At 36.0% G+C, this 17,597-nt stretch overlaps 1 protein-coding gene across 3 annotated transcripts in view; it reads right to left on the reverse strand.

The window, feature by feature from the left end:
• Positions 1-17,597, reverse strand: part of LOC5565838 — a 207,855-nt gene that overhangs the window by 178,810 nt on the left and 11,448 nt on the right. For all 3 annotated transcript variants that reach the window (XM_021847932.1, XM_021847931.1, XM_001650166.2), the window contains one exon: positions 16,297-16,969. The gene's annotated coding sequence lies outside the window, so the exon portion shown is untranslated. The remainder of the gene's footprint in view (positions 1-16,296; positions 16,970-17,597) is intronic.

A 17,597-nucleotide genomic window follows, 5' to 3' on the forward strand; every position in this document is an offset into this window, starting at 1 on the left:
TTTACTTGTAAATGTTGCAAATGCATTGAATTGGCAATTATATACTATTCCTAAAGTAAACACATTCAATGATGTTCAAATTTACAGAATTCGAGGCATTTCCAGATTGTGTCCGGTATTGGGTGCCACCTTTCAAGATCGATCAATTTGGTACTAGAATACATCATCAAAATGCAATGTCAAAATTCATACTTATATTTTCAAATTTATTTTTGTACACTATAAAAATGATAATATTTATCATAAATGGGTAACACGAGCACATAAAATCAATATTTTTCGAATTATGAATTTAGTGGCTTAAGTGTCCGGTACTGGGGGATCTCCCCCTAAATGGAGAAAACTGCATTTTCAGATTTGACTTTTGACCCTTTTTTTCTTGCACCTTAAACCGTCCTGGTATTCATGTATATAACTGAAAACCTATTCTTAAAATAATTCCGACAGGGATATTCCAGAAATTCCACAAGTTAACCCTCCTGATATTCATGTGTAATTTCTCCAGGTTACAAAGTGGATTCAACTATGAATTCTTCAAACAATCCCACATGCTATACCTTATATTTTTCCGGAGTCCAGAAATATAAATTATTTCAGTATTTTTTCATGAATTCTTGCAGCGGCCCTTTTAGAGAACAATTCAGTTATAATTCTTGGATTACTCTACAAATTATTTGAAAAAAAAAACCGTACAGGTATTCGTCCAAAAACCTGAAAAACAATGTTCTTGACATTTCTCCACCAATTTAGTTATGATTTTCTGCAGAACTTTCTACAAATATTTATGCAGAAACCATTCTATGTACTACTTTAGGTTCTTCAAGGATTCTATGTGAAAAGAAATCTTTCATTGATTCCATCACGAATTTCTAAAGAAATTGGGTTCTTCAAGCAATTCTTAAAGACGATAAGTCTAGAAATTTTTCTATGGATGTTTTTTATTACAAAAATATATTCAGGCATTTCAAATACTGAGCATCCTCCTCCTGAGATCCCCCAGAAAATTCTCCTAAAATACTACCGATAATTCCACAACGTATTCGTTCAGATACTTTTGCATGAAAAATTACTCGAAGATAGTTCTTGTTTTTGATAGTTTTCTAGTGATTTCTTCATGAATTCTGAAAAAAAAAATCCTTTTCAAAGAATTCTTGGGACATTCATTCTAAGATTCTGTCAGTTTTACCACGAGTTCCTCATATTTTTTTTAAGTTCCATAAATGCTTGCTAGAAATGTTCATGGATTGCTTAACATTAACATTTTTAAGTAAAAGTAAAAAAAAACAAATAGAAAAATATAAAAAAATACATACGGAAAAATATGTAAGAAATATATGTGAGATAAACTGAAAATGCCTGCTAGTTCTATAATATCAATGTAAGACCCATTTTCTCATCAAACAATACACGATGAACGAAATTCATAAAAAAAAAATATTTTGCTTCGATATAACGTAACCTCGATATAACGTAACGAAAATAAAAATCGAGTTAGGTACGTTATATCGAGGTATTACTGTACGTTCAGATGATACGGTAGGTATCTTGAAATGATTCTAAGCCACGTTGATTATATGAATAATTTCTCTAGAAGTAGCCATTTTCGAATTATATCGAGTTTAATGCAAAAAATATTACTTAAATATAAAAATAGACCATTTTCATTAGTTATTCGCGATTCTCCATCAAGGAAAATTAGTAAGTGGAAAGAAATATCACAGACAAACAGACGTAACACTGACGAAATTTCCATCGACCACTCATTTAACAATCATTTCAAATTCGCTATGTTGCAAATCTCACACCCAGAGGCGCGCGCATCGTTTTTCTTCGCGCTTGACGTTTCACACTACCGCCATCTGTCGGTCTTGTTGCACCTTTTCGTGTAGCATGCTCACCAGATGATGATGGTGTAAACTGGGCGATGGAATTTGAAGAAATTTGTTCCAACTGTTACGTCTGTTTGTCTGTGGAAATATGGTCTTTACTCTCGAAAACGTATTATTATTAATGGAGAAAAGCGAATAACTTATGAAAATGGCCTATTTTAATATTTAAACAATATTTTTTGCATTAAACTTGATATAATTTGAAAATGGCTACTTCTAGAGAAATTATTCATATAATCATCATGGCTTAGAATCATTTCTAAATACTTACTGTATCATCAGAACGTATTTATTTTGACAAAAAATCAAAATTTTGAAAATCGACCCAGAGTTGTTCTTAGAAACACTTTTTTATTAAAAATTTCTCCATCATGAAACTTTGTCCCAAACATCTGTTCACTATCAAGATTCTATGGTGAAAATTTAAAAAATATTAAAAATGGGGTTTTTGTGTAATTTGAAATTCAAGTCCAATTTTTGATTTTTCTATGAAAAAAATATAAAATATTTTTTCAGTGTATATTTTTTTCTTATAGTCCAAACGGTTTACAACAACTTCTTCATAGAACATTTTTCTCTAAAATGAATAGTTTGGGAGTTAGAGTTTTTCAAGTAAGTTGCATGCAAACATTTATAGGCCATTTTCAAAAGTTATACTTGAGTCAAAATGATAATTTTCTATGGAAAACACTTATTCTACCATACCAAAAACATGTGCAAAATTTAATCCAAATCAAAGATGGTCGAGTTCTGTGACTGACCGATTTGACATGGAATCCGTCATTTAAAACCTGAATCCAAACTTAAAAAAGATCCTAACTTTTTTGTTTATCATAGGTTGGTTGGTTTGACTTTATTAACGAGATTTTTAGCCCTGGGCTAGTTCATCTCGGGACCAACGGCTTTACTTCCCTTCCGAAGGAAGTCGTCACTATAACTTTTTACGTCATAAGTGACTATGTCGGGGATGGGATTCGATCCCAGGTCCTCGGCGTGAGAGGCGAGTGTTCTAACCACTACACCAGGTCCGTCCCCCTCGTTTATCATAATGATCGGTTGTTTATCATAATGATCGGTTTGATGGGGCATGTTTTCGTCATTTGAAACTAAAGTTTTTGAAACTTTAGGTGTTTCTATTGAAACACAGCTTGGTAAATATACTTTCATAGCTGCCTATTTGCCTTTTCAATGCTCTGGACAGCAAGTTAATTTACTTCAAACTGACTTGCGAAAATTGAGTCGCAATAAGTCAAATTGTTTTGTCATTGGCAGGGTTGGGAAAAATCTTGAAATTCACTCTTCAGTAGCCAAGCAAAGCCAATCACAGTCAGCAAAGCCAGTGAAACTCACGCCTATCGCTGCTGCTCATGGAATAATTCATCAAATAATTCCAACGGCAGCATTTTATTTGATGAGTGCTTTTCAGGATACAGTAAGGACCCAATTTTGTCAGCCCCACGATGAATTTTAGGCTGGCAAAATGGGGTACCTGACAAATTCGGGACATTTTTTTTATTGTTCCTGTTTATCAACTTTTGACGTGTAAATATTGATTTATTGACCGCATTACTAACAAAAAGGAAATGGGTTAAACACAAATTAAGTAGGGGGTAAGACTTACAATGTTTTTGAAAATAAAAAGGACAAGTTAAGTGTTTGAGATGAATATTAAGATGACAAAAAAAATATTATGGAAAGTTCATTATTTACGTAACGGTTTATGTTAGAAGGAGGTGATATATAGTTTCTTAAGTGCCAAACAATTTATTTGTAATTTCCAAACAAAAAGACATACCTAGCTCAGAAAAATAATCGCTCAAGCGTTTCCATTTCCAAAAAAAAAAAAAAAAAAACAATTGTTATGTTTTGCAACTTTATGACTCAAAGACGATGCATATGAATCAATATATGACAAAAAAAAATAGATTGATGTCTTGCATAATGGACCCACATAAGATTATATTTAAAGCCAAGTTTCTCAAAATCTTCGAATGCTTCATGGATTTTTTCATACGACATTTTAAATAATATTCTGGACTTTTCAGTCTTACAGTACCTTGAATGCATTTAATAGGCATAAAGCAGCTAATATTTGTAGAAAAGACAATTCCATTGCTTTATTTAAATGTAAGCTATTGAGTTTACTTAAAAATGGTAGGGGAAGAGCACCAATTTTCGACCCAGCACTAATTTTCGACCCATTCATACGATTTTGGCCTACTTTGTATGGAAATTCGAAAATTGGCACAGAATTCTTGTGGGTCGAAAATTAGTGCTTGTCTGTGTGGACCACCCTAACATCCCACCGTCCTCTGATCAACAACAGAACGGCAGACGATCCAGCACCCTTTGTTCTATCGCCGGTCTATCGTCGGCTATAGCCAGATCACTTTCGCTTTCGAGCATGCCTGCGGTGACGTCATCGATCCCGATAAGAGATTATTTGGAGATGCTGAGCGAGAGATTATCATCGAAGGTGGATGTATATAATCGATCAAATTCACCACAGACATGTTCGGGTCCTATATTGGGTTATTTGCTGAAGATCACGAGAATTTGAGTTAGTTAGAAGTGGCATTCGGTCGAAGACGGTCCTGCGTGACCATAATCTAGTTTAAGTAAATCTAGAAAGATTCGCGAATCAGGCGAAACTGACAAAATGTACACAATTTAAGAAAATATAGCGTTGAAATTGTGGCTTGATTGTCTATTCACTGCACTTGAACTTTTCCCCTATCGATAATTTAACTATTCAAAAAACGCAAATTTGTAGAAGGCGAAACTTTACGTCATGCAAAACCACACACTTTATTGATTACGCCTGTGTTTTTGTTTATCAAAGTGGTGGGCGCATCTGAAATCGAAATCAAAACACGGCGAGAGTAAACGGCGACACTGCAAACAAAAAATAAACAAGGCGTACATGGCGGGCTTAATTGAAATCAGAATGTAAACACGGCGCAAAAGTGACAGGCGACACTGAAAATAATATCGATTATAGGCTCATAACATTGGGCGATACTGGCATTCTCGAGTACGTTTTAGGCGAAACCTTTAAAGATTTTTTGAGTACGAAATAGCTAGGGGAATTGTAGGAGATGTGTGTGGTATTGATGAGGATTTTAAAACTAGGTTTATGAAATGTGTATTAAGGTGAAAAGGTTAAAGTTTGAGTATATTTTCTCCAATTGGGATTTAAAATTGTACATGAGAATTTCATTGATTATTTTCTCATTGTTATTGATTTGTCAGATAGGCCCTAAATGCGAATCTCTCTAGAAATGTTACGTGTTAAGTGTCAATAAATGTAAGGTGTTAGAGTCGGTTTTTTATTAAATGATGTGTTTAAACTAAGTGTCGTGCGCTGTTTATTGCCTGTGAAAGAAGAACGGGATCCAGGCCCCCCTATCATCCATCGATTTCCCAACTATCGGGCTATTCACCGGTCCAGGTATCCAACAGTGCTTTTCCCCTAGTTTAACTCTGTTTCATGGGTTCTGCTTCAAATATTGAAACCTGAGAGCATGAATAATTGTGGGATTACTCAAAGGAGCACAAAGCTGAGGAACAGGCTTTGACCCAGTTGGAACGTATCGCCAGAAAGAAGTACGTAAATAATAAATAGTCAAATGTTTTATTGCGCAACAAAATTATCTGAGCTAGTTTTACTGGCTTCGAACTAAACAATTATTACTACTTCTAGTGTCCAAAGTAGTTTTAAGACAATAATTATGAAAAAAATGACTACCATTTCCAGGTAATTCGACATATTTTAGTGAAATATTTCAACAAAGTCTCCATACAAAATCCAGTTTTCACAATATAAGTCTGTTCAAATATTTTTTTTTTCAAAATAACGAGTATTTTATCTCTCTTACCGTTGTCAAGTTATTGCGATTTTTAGAGCAAAATATATCTTTTTATATATTTTGGCCCATTTTGGCCCATGTCCCAGGTGTTCAAGTTTACATTATCAAGTATATCAGTATCAATTAAAGCTTGTAGCACGTAAAATACGGCTAAAGGTTTTCCGTCTCCTGTTTCGTTCCCTGGCTCAAGAAACAGACGGCTTTAGCGCCACCTCCGAAGAGGACCGTTGGTCGAGTTATGTTTGCCCGGCAAGAAACCCAACCTCAGGGCGGGTTTGTTTTATAAGAGTTCAAGTAGCAATTTAGGAAACGATACAGAAAACTCAAAAGGTATAGTGGATCGAGATTTCTCAGTTATAGAGGTCGCCATAAGCGATTCTCAAAAAATAGTTGATGCTGACCGTCGTTCTTCCGACACAAGAAGACACCGCTCACGAGTATCATCACTGGAAGAACTCACTAATTCAAATTTCCCTGTCCGCTTCAGACTCGTGAGTGGAGAGACTGATTTCCCAGGCAGTCTATCCTGGCGTACAAAAACAGAAAAAGAAACAGGTTGAACGACGCGAAACGTGAGAAATCTCGAAGACCAAAAACTGTTACAGGGAAAGCACTAACATATTACAAAAATACATAATTTGGTTGAGAACAGCAAAAACATTTAGAAATTTATTCAAATTCGATAACCTAGGTTTTTATTCATGACGTGTTCCTTTCATCTACTTCTTCATCCTACTTTCCCTAATGTGTGTGCGGTTTTTCTACCCTACTTCTATCGATGTTCAACGAGAGAAACGGTGCGGTCGTCGACAGCTTATGGCGGTGGTTTCCAAGCTTGTTGCAGTGGCGATTCCCTTTTAGGTTCATCAAGCATACTGTGGATCTCTGATAATAAATATTTAAAATTAGACACAAAGGAGAAGGTATCGATTGTGATTGTTTTAAATTATTTTTGTTTTGACCTATTAATCATTTGTAAAAATCTTCTATAGACTCCCTGAGTTCTGTTTGATCTTTCGACCTTGACGCTTGCTTTTGCCGGAGCGAGCGACGAGGGCAGGATCAAACATGTCGCGCGTCGGTCTAGTAAGTGAAAAAGTGGCGTGATCGGGGAGTTCGGTTGGAGTATGTTAAAAAGTGTCGCGATCGGTTCGTTCTTTTTGATCTTTCGACGACCTTGACGCTTGCTCCTGGGCAGTGCGTCAAGAAAGCCCTAGCTGTCGTCCGTGTTTTTTTTCGGGTCGCGCGCCTACTTTTTTTTTTTTTTTTCTGAGTGTTAGCCGAGCAAACGAGTGAAGCTAAAAGTGGATTGTGGCTGCTCCGTCAAGGATAACGGATCAATTGGTGAGCTCGTTTCATGCTACTATTTTTAATCTATAAAATATGTATTACTGACATTAAATCGTTACAATGGTGGGATGTAAATATGATGTTTCAACAAACTATGGATGGTTCGTCACTGTGAGTGTCGACACAAACTCTGATTCATGATTTATTTATGTTAAACATTTTTTTTTTTCAGAACACCCCTTATATACCTGTATTTTTGTAATTAAAAAAAACTTTGAATGGTTCGACACTACAAGTGTAGACTTGCGAAAGGTTCACTTTATTCAACAAACTTTGGATGGTTCGCCACTGTAAGTGTCGGCATAAGAATAAGAGTGTTCTATGATGTCCCAACCAATTGAGTCTTTTGTTTCTTTTCAAATATATATAGAGTAAAATATAATAACACATGCTTTCGTACTGACAGCTGTAGGAATGTTACATTTAGGTATTTGTTCAACAAACTTTGAATGGTTCGTCACCTCAAGTGTCGGCATAATTTTCCTCTACATAGAAATTATATGAACAATTATATTTACGTATAAGCATGTATATATCTCACAAATCATTGTTTATCATGGTCTAATCGCTTATCAAAGTGAATCCTTTGACCCAACGATCCTCCCCATTAACAAACATCCCTCCCAGTAACCTTTGTGGAGATGCAGAGGCAAACACGGTCTCCAAATAGCAAAGGTTACACACTAACATTCCTTCCCTCAATCCCACCTGACTGCAAGGACGTGGCCGGCGCCGTTATTGACCTTGTATAAATAGAGGCACTGAATTATGCACACTGAAGAAGATTATGGCCAATCCCAGCTGAACTTCTAGTTGATTCTTTGTGCATTTTCACTGACTTCGGTCAATCACGGAATAGCAACCATTGATATGTGTAGTCAGTCTAAGCTAAGCTAAGCTAAGCCTACTTCTATCGATGTTCAACGATCACTTTCATCTTTCCGAGCTCGGTTAGTTGTGTGGAGTTTAACGCATGCGCATGGTCAGTTGGTTTTGGTTTATTACTCACGGACCTTTGATGAATGGCGCCGGCAAAGCAGAAACGACAGTGGTGAATGCGCCGGCAAAGCAGAAGTGCCGGACGAAGAATATGACGGCAAAACAGAATTCCGGATTTAGCGCATCGACGATGGTGGTATTGCGACAACCACCCCAAATACAGCAACGAACTGCGACTTTTTGGAATAGCTCTTGATGAAGTGTCGCACGCTGGAAATTACACGCGTCGTTGACGGATGACGCAGTTGACGACGGTGGGGATCGTCGGGGGCTTCACACGTGGCCTGTCCACGAGGTAATAGAAATGGTGGCCGACTGTCGGAACGGTTTGTTCCCTTCCGACTTTCCCCTCAAACCGATACTTTTGAGCGCTGAAGCGTGGGGTCGAGAGCAGCGTTTAGCGAGTAGATGCGGTGTGCCGAGCTTGGGCTGTAGATCGCTAGATTCAAGTCCAGGATAAAAAGCCGTCGATCGGCTGTTCGACGCATTAACAAAAAATTCTCCACACAACCAAAAAACTTCACTATTACCTTTCTTAATTCACAATCGCACACACAAACTAACTAGACCGCATTTAACCTTCTTGGCTTTAGGCTAATGAACTTTACTTGACTAACGAAAAGGAACAAAAATTAACATTAATTTCAATCTACAAGACTTCTCACATTTTTATTTATTACCAAATGAAACACACCGCGACACTTAACGATTATTCGCGCACTCTCGCCTCTTCCACGGTCCAGGTCAAAATGGACGAGTAGAGATCCTGAAAGTCCTCAGATAAGGTGTGATTTTACATCTTCGTGGACGGAAGTAGGTTAAATCACCGAAGTAATTTCACGACCTTTTCAAACGACGATCCTCATCAACTACGAATGAGAACCGATTGAAGCGCTATCTCTTTCGCTACCATTCCATCTGAATGACCTGTATCGTTCCATCTATTTCTGGACTCCGATCTATTTATAACGATCGTAAACGTTCGGGCATGAACTTTGAACCTTAGGCTTATTCGTGTTTCGTGGTGTAGTGTGTAAGGCGACAGGGACTTTTATTTGATATAGTATTTGTAGATGGCGACTTGTATGCAAGTTTTGTTTGCATTTCATTGTGAACTGTGATATTGAATATCGCATATATTCAAGTGAACTATTGAATTTGTTAATTTTGACAATGAAATAATATATAATCAAATGAAAATAAATTAACATGAATAATAAATTAACATTGAAGAACATGAAAAACAATTTAATTATATAACAATTTATGTACATCTTTATTCATATTGAATAAATATTAAAGTAATATTTACAAAAAAGTGACCATGCTACAAGCTTAAGGTGCAACAGTTTGGAAGCAAACTTCTAGGACTGTACTAAAGCTTCAAAAGCACTAATCTTGTGACGAAACAATCCAACAACAGTGCACTTTTTATTTTAGCTTTGTGCACAAGCAAAAACTAGAAGACTAAAGAAGTTTCCCAACCATTTCTCCAGTTTAATGCCTTTGAAAACGTGAGTAGATTCCGAGATGTTTCACCTTAATGTTGTATCCAGCATGAGGGGTCGTCCGTAACATACATCACGCTCTTAAGGAGAGGACTACTTCAGTGAAACGTAACGACGATCCTTATCACATTTTTGAAGTCTCTTATATGAAGTGGGTGAGAAGATTTTGAAGAGCCGAGTTTTACATGACGAAGTTTATGGACGCTCATTGACATCAAATACAATCATATGGGATTAGTTGCAATTTGAACACGGTAAAACATGACGAAAAATATTCTATTCTGAAAAGGCTGACAAAATCGGGTCAAAAAGCTGATAAAATAGGGGATTGACAAAATCGGGGGCTAACAAAATCGGGTCAGCACTGTATTTCTCAATTCAATACCCTTATAGCCCTACATGTTTTTCCTCTTCTAGAATCCCATCTACGATTGATTTGGTCTTAACCGACTCTAGTCATCTTTGTAGCCAACTGACTACTCATGCTGATTTTAATTCTGATCATGTCCCTGCTACATTTCAAATATCCCATGAAGCGATTCTCAGTCCAAGCGATTCTTAGCTCCACTTTCAATTATTGTCGAGCCAACTGGAATATATATATGAAACATATATCCCTTTCGGGACGAAACAGCACAATTGTGCTGTTCGGCACCCATGACATTGAATGATTCTTTAAGCCAATAAGTCATTATACCAAACTTTTTTGATTTCGATTATTGAATTATCATTGATACTTGTAATTAAGCGCAAAAACTTTTGTTTACATCGTGTTTAGAAAACACCAGCTCAGGGTAAACAAAATGTAAACAAACATCGTAAGAATTGAAAAAGTTTTATCTGTCGCAACTTTTCAACTATTCGTTTTTTCTAGGTATGCACACATACTAATCGAGAGTGAAAGAGTCATCCTTTGAAATGGTGAAGACCAAATGTGAATTGATTCACACAGCAAAAATTTCTGGAGAGACAAAGTGGGAGCAGCACAATTGTGCTGGTGCCGGCCCTTACCCGGTCGATGTTCGTTGTGGACTACCAATTTTCATTTTCAGTATTTTGATCAAGTTAAGTGGTTGAATCTGGTTCTAATGTCCACAATAGTGCATAATATAGTATTGGAACATAAATGAGTGATTACATACGAATCATAAAAGTTATGTACCGTACAAAAACTATGTAACAGAAAACCATAGCTTTGGTTTAAAACCTTTTTTTTATAAGTCCATATTTAAAATAGATTGGGAATCACATTTATTGTCTTAAATAGCCTATAGCAAAGTTTAAGAAGCAGTAAAATTTTTGGGGAACGTTAAAAAATTACGTCTATCATTTAGGGAAGTGGGGGTGTACGAAAGGGTGACAGTGCATGTACTAGGGGCTTGGGAAAAAGCGTGATAGTGAGCATACACATTCAATCTGTTCGGTAAAAATAACTGAGTTTTTGAACTACTGAAAAAGTCAGTAAACTAAAAATAAATGTCAGAAATCGAAAAACCGACATTTTTCACTGAAATTCTGCAGAGAGTTTCCTTTTTTATCATATATCGATAAAAAATAAAACATGGTGAAATTGGCTTTTCAATTACGCGTGGGGACTGACTTTTTCGGTAGTTCCAAAACCCAGTAAAATTTTACCGACCCCAGTAATTTAATCTAAGTGTGTAAGAAGGATTTAGATAGACTTAAAAACAATGGACGTAATATTTGAATGTCCCTTTGCTTTGATAATCTGTCAATACCATGTTGAATCGATAATCCATTTTGGTGTTCTACAATGCATGCTGGTTCAATATCTGCTATAATATTTATGAAGTTGGACAACTGGAGCTTAAAACCTTTACTCACTATTTGCTTCTGAACTGCAGAATGTTTAAATGGCGTACTATTGATGTATACCGCCCATGCTGGTATTACTTGCAAAAATATTGTTTATTATGTTGATCTACGAAATGCGTTTTGAACTGGCAAACTTTAAGCTTTTGCAGTACTATGAAATACTCAACTAAACTATAAAGCAATGTATGAAGTTCTGGAGCCTAGATTATTGTTGAGACTGATATATTAAAAATTAAAATCTGCACTTAATCGAATTCCGCCTCAGGCGGTAAAGATAAATAAAAAAACAACAAAATCTGGACTTCATTGCCGTGCGTATAGTGTTGCAAAGTAAGTAGCTGCATCGATCAACGAAGTGTGGGCTAAATTCCCGCATCAGCTCGGTTTTTTGTCAGGAACTGTGCCATTTGGCGTTGCATGCTAGTCTGTTGATTCGTTTGATGCTCCCTTCATAGGTCATAATCGTGCATAATGCTTACCAGGAAACTGTCCATGGTAGGGTTGACAGCTAGAAGTACCCATGTAACCGAAACGAAAAGGAAAACAAAACTTACGAGTATGGTCAGGGGTCATTAAAAAATTACGTTAATCATTTAGAGGAGGGGGGCCAATGAAAGTGTGGTTAGGTATTAGGTTAAAAAAATTAGGTATTCAAAAGGCGCGAAAGATGGGGGAAAGGGGTCTAGATATCTTGAAAAACAATGGACATCATATTTGAATCGTCCCTCAGAGCTTTACATTTTCCTTTGTAATCTAACGGTCACACCGATTGCGCAATTTTAAAAATTCATGGCAAACCAAAAAGCCTGCTGATCGCAGCTGTCTTATGGATTGTCTTATTAGAAGCATTGTCAGTTTATTTATTTTCAAATCTGATAATTTCCAAATAATTGAATACATTTGAAAAACAAAAAAAAAATGATTGTTTCATTTAATTTTTCAAATAGCTGAAATATATAACAATTTCAAAAAGCAAATTCATGCTTTAATATGGTTATTGACCTGATTTTGACAATGCGTTTTTAAAAGGGTTTTTGAATTCCCTGTTATATGTTAGCTATCCGTCTTAGTTCTTTCAGTCCTATCAAGTACTTAAAACTAATATTATAATGACGTAAATTCAATTTCAAGCAAAATGCTCGATGTAAAAAATAAAATAAAGTAAATTTGATATTGGGGGCTAGATAGCCATAATAGTAAACTCAGCAAGACCATGCTGAGGGTCGTAGATTAGAGTCCAGCCGGTCGAGGATCTTTTCTTAAAGATAGCGTAGAGTATGATCGTATCTGTCACACGATATACACATGCAAAATTGGTCGATTGACAAAGAGAGCTGTCAGTTAATAACTGTGGAAGTTGTCATGAGTAGTTGAGAAGCAGGCTTCTGTAACGTCAGAATGAAGAAGAAATTTTATGGTAATTATTTGCGCTTAAAAATGCGTCTTGGTAATCAACGTCCAAGCTGTCGGGCAAGGGTCCAAGTGTTTCTAAAAAATAAACTTACTTTTCGAGTCTAGTACATGACTCTGATAACGGCCTTATAGTGGAGGTCAAATTACGCGTATCTGTCAAAAGATACAAACTCTAGTGGAATTAAATGGTACAGTACTAAATTCGGTTTTCATTTATTTATAAGTATTCCACTAAACAATTCAAAGCTTTATAATTATTTTCAATTTTAAGTTTTATTCCATAAATGATTGTAGAGAAAAAAAACTTTTACAATTTTTGAGGATATAAACAAACATAGCAAAACCAAGATGGTTTGGTTGAGACAATAAGTTTTCACACATGTATGTTTACCCATTTTTCTATGACGTAGACTAATTCTTGAATTAAAGCGATAAACGTCATCGTCACCAAATGCTTTGAATCTGAAGAATTTTCATATCTCGTACATTGTTTTCGATTCATTTATAAAAAATCATATATATTAATCACATGTAATTAAAGTATTTTTTAAAATTTTAACGCACATAAATTTTTTTTTTTCGAATTTTTGGCTCACCCTATTCCACGAAAGAGCACCCTAATGACGAAATAAAAAAATACGGGTCCAAAATTTTTCAAAAAGGTATGACTGGAACAATTTAAATAGAAAATAAAATTTTTTTTTTTTCGAACATCGACCGCCTTGGGGACGGACCAGCACAATTGTGCTGGTCTGAATTTGACCCTAAAAAGTTCATAGATTGATAGAATAGCCAAAATAAAAAAAGTTTTGTTCTACGAGAAGATGAGTTTATAAGGTAAATTTTGAAATAACCACTCAAATATGGTCCGTCCCGAAAGGGATATTGACCCAGTCAACATTTCGGTTGGTATATTTTTTGCTATACATCATTATATGTGAATCAAATCACTCGTATAAAATGCATGAAAACGCTATATACACGCCAAAGTGGAGGCCATATACGCATTTCCCACGACTTTTTCAGACTTTCCATAGTCAGCAATACGATGCCACAAAATTCCGATAAAAATAAAAAAAAAGTTTCCAGCAAGACTCGAACACTAGCCCTTTGAATCCCTAAACCAGTACCATACCATTACACCATAGACAGCTACATGAATACGGTGTGATTATTTGCCAACATGAAAGGTAGTTTGCAATAAGGCACACACGCTTTGTTGTTCTTTGAAGCCCACCGCCAGAAGATACCAGCCTCGGGTGGCAAATTTTGCTAAGTTATTGCGATTTCATTTGATGCTAATCTGCATTGATATATGATCTGTCAGTTTATACAACTTGATGCGATTCTAGATTATACTATTTACGGGATGGTTTGTTGTCAACAAAGTTTGTCGACAATGAATTGTAGTGGAGAATTGTATACAATTTGTGTTATTCGTTTTGATTTGACATATTGTGCGATTCTGATTTTTGACGTATGAATATGAGATTTTTGGCGCACATCCTTATACGATACGTGGTTCACTGGGGACTTTAATCTTGATGTTAACATTTTTTTTACAAACAAAACTTGGTATTGACTATGCTCTTGAAACTTTAACAAATTCCATTGTTGAAGCTAGGGGCATTGCAATACCAAAATGTAAAGTAAAATTTGAATCCAAGATTATAGACGATGATCTTAAACTCTTGTTCCGTCTTATAAACGACAATTTCAACGTACTCGCGATCCTGCTATGAAAATTATATGGCACGATCTGCAGAAAGAAATAAAAAAAAAACGATTTTCACAATTAAGAAACACAAATTTTAAAAATAAAACTTTTCAATTGGACCCTGGCTTTAAGTCCTTTTGGAAATTATCTAACATTTAAAAAAAAAAACTCAGAAGCCAATACCGGCATTGAAAGAAGAAATTAAATTTTTACTTACTTATTGCGAAAAAACTCAAAAACTTGCTATGCAGTTTGAAAGCGCGCACAATTTTAATTTAGGACTTACTAGTCCAATAGAAAATCAAGTTACTCAAGACTTCGAAAATATTCTCAATCAAGCGAACGTTTTCGAAAATTCCTGGGAAACTGATTTGGAAGAAGTGAGAACTACAAATTAAACTTATACACTTCACTATTTGCAAAAAAAAAATACTAAAATCACTAGTAAGGTGAGCAAATACCTTTAAACTCTAATATGTGTTGCTTATCTTGACAGATAGGCCGATTTCGTCTGCGACTTACAGACATCTTCAGAGTCGAGCACTTTATTTTATTTTTTTTTTGTGCAAAAAGTGATGTATTAAAGTTTAATTTGTAGTTTTCAACATACTCTAATAATCCCTCCCCTAAATTTAATATAAAAAAGTGAAGTGAGAACTATTAATAAAAAAATTCAAAAATGTGAAAGCTCTTGGCGATGATGGAATATTCTGCATCCTCATCAAGAAACTTCTGGAAAGTAGCCTATCATTTATAGTTGAGATATTTAACAAATGTTTTCAATTAGCATATTTTCCTGATAAATGGAAAATGCTAAGGTTGTACCAATTTTAAAACCAGGCAAAAGTCCTGCAGAAGCTTCTAGCTATCAACTTTTGTGTGTAACAAATTTGATCCGTTCCAACAAATCTGAAGGCTATTCTACTGGTCTTGCTCTTCCAGACATAGAAAAAGCATTCGACAGTGTTTGGCATGAAGGCTTGATTGTAAAATTAAAAAACTTTATTTTTCCAACATACATTGTTAGAATAATCCAAAGTTATCTGTCAAATCGTACACTTCAGGTTAATTATCAGAACTCTAGGTCTGAAAGGGTTCCTGCTAGAGCTGGTGATCCTCGAGGCACCATTCTGGAACCAATATTATACAATATTTTCACATCTGACTTACTTGAGTTACCTCATCATGGAGTGATATCATATTGATAGTAATGATACTTATAATAAAATAAAAAAAGTTCAGTGTTCAAAACCCTGTGTAAATGAAACCGAGTTATTAAATAAATTTCATGCAAAAACCCCGATAAAAACCCGTCCTTGATTTTAAAAGATATCAACTTTGTTTAGAAACTGTTGCGAAATTAATAATTTAAATCACATTAATAAAAAATTGCGGATTACTTTGGAGAACGAGTTTGTGTCGTACCTAATCATTGTTTGTAAGGTTCGTAGATCCGATTTTTGAACTTATTATAATCTGCTATACCTGTGAAGGATGTATTATAAATGTGCAAAAATGTAAATTTTCATAAAACCTTTCATTTAAAGCGGCATGTGTCATAGGAGCTTACGAAAAAACGTTTATGATTCCCTTAATGCTTGAAATTACTTCATCACCTGTTAGTGCATCATCTACAACCGTTTGCTAATACCTGCCATAAATTAAAGCTTTCCATAAAATACACCCCATTTGAAGTATACTCGTCATCGACTTACCTTCACCTGACGCTGCTCGCCACTCCAAAGTGCTCCCAATCCGCCTCGCTGGCGATTTCTATTGTTTTTGCTACTTAACTACAAACAACGGCACCCTTTTCCCCGCACTCCACCGAGAGACTGAGGGTCTTTTTTGCACACTTCCAGCACAATATTTGTCACCTGCTGACACTTGCCACGTTTTGCTTCCCTCACACTCCACGCTTCTTCACCTCCCCGACCCCTCTGCGTTCCCGTTGACAGCTGATGATGACTTTGGCCACCGCTCGCTGACTGTCCATTAGCGCAGCGCACCAGTATCCAGTAACGGCACGCCGCATATCACACCATCATCGCACAAACAGAACTTTTTCCCGAGCCCTGCCTGGTCGAATGGCGGCTGGCTATTTACCAAACACTTTAACTGAAGCCCCGCGCGCGCTTTCAGGGTCGGAACGAACAAAAATGATAATAAATAGCGCAGCTAGGCGCTTCTAGCACACTCACTCACTCGCTCGCTGATGGTTCACTCAGGTGAAGCGGAAAAAAACGACACATTCAATATTTGAATTTAGCTTCCCGCGTCCATTTAGCACCTCACTGGCCGACGACGCCCAGAGCACTTTTTCCAGGCTGAATTGCTTTAATTCGTGCACACTGTGTCACTTCACGGTGCTCCACAAAACGTTAGAATCTGAAAAACAAAAATCTCCATCAAATCACAGCTCATCAGTCGATAAGTCAGAAATTCTGAAGAAAATAGTGATATTTACGTTATGCTTAATTCACCGTTATTATCAGAAGGAACATATCATCCAAACTTGGTAAAAAAAGGGTTTTTATAAGAACTGTTTAATTGAGAACGTAAACTAAGCTTTTCATCCGTCTGGATTGAAAAACTTGTACGCATCAATGTTTGCGTGATGTTCGGCGTAGAAAACGATTATTTTTATTGTGATTGTTTTCGCTGCACTGTGAGCAGCTTACATGATTGTTCGGTCAAAATGAATTGTTATTATCTGTTTAGGGTGTATTATGATAGCGCCGATGAATTTCAAAGGAAATTCACATATTTCATCATGCTGGAGGAATGAAGATGTCCGTAGATCTAGATAGTGTAGTAAAATATTATATTATAACGTTGAAGTGTTGAATTGCGATCACTCACTATGCCACAGTGAGCCGTTAGTTGTGTGCGGAATCAAAACTGATTGCGACCGAAATGAAAATATGATGAGCAGAGACAACGGTAAGTAATAATTTCGTTGCATTGCTTCCAATTTTTTACGATCATGATTTATCGAAATCTTATTGCACAAAGC

This window comes from Aedes aegypti, chromosome 2, assembly GCF_002204515.2.
Source record: "Aedes aegypti strain LVP_AGWG chromosome 2, AaegL5.0 Primary Assembly, whole genome shotgun sequence".
NCBI lineage: Eukaryota > Metazoa > Arthropoda > Insecta > Diptera > Culicidae > Aedes > Aedes aegypti.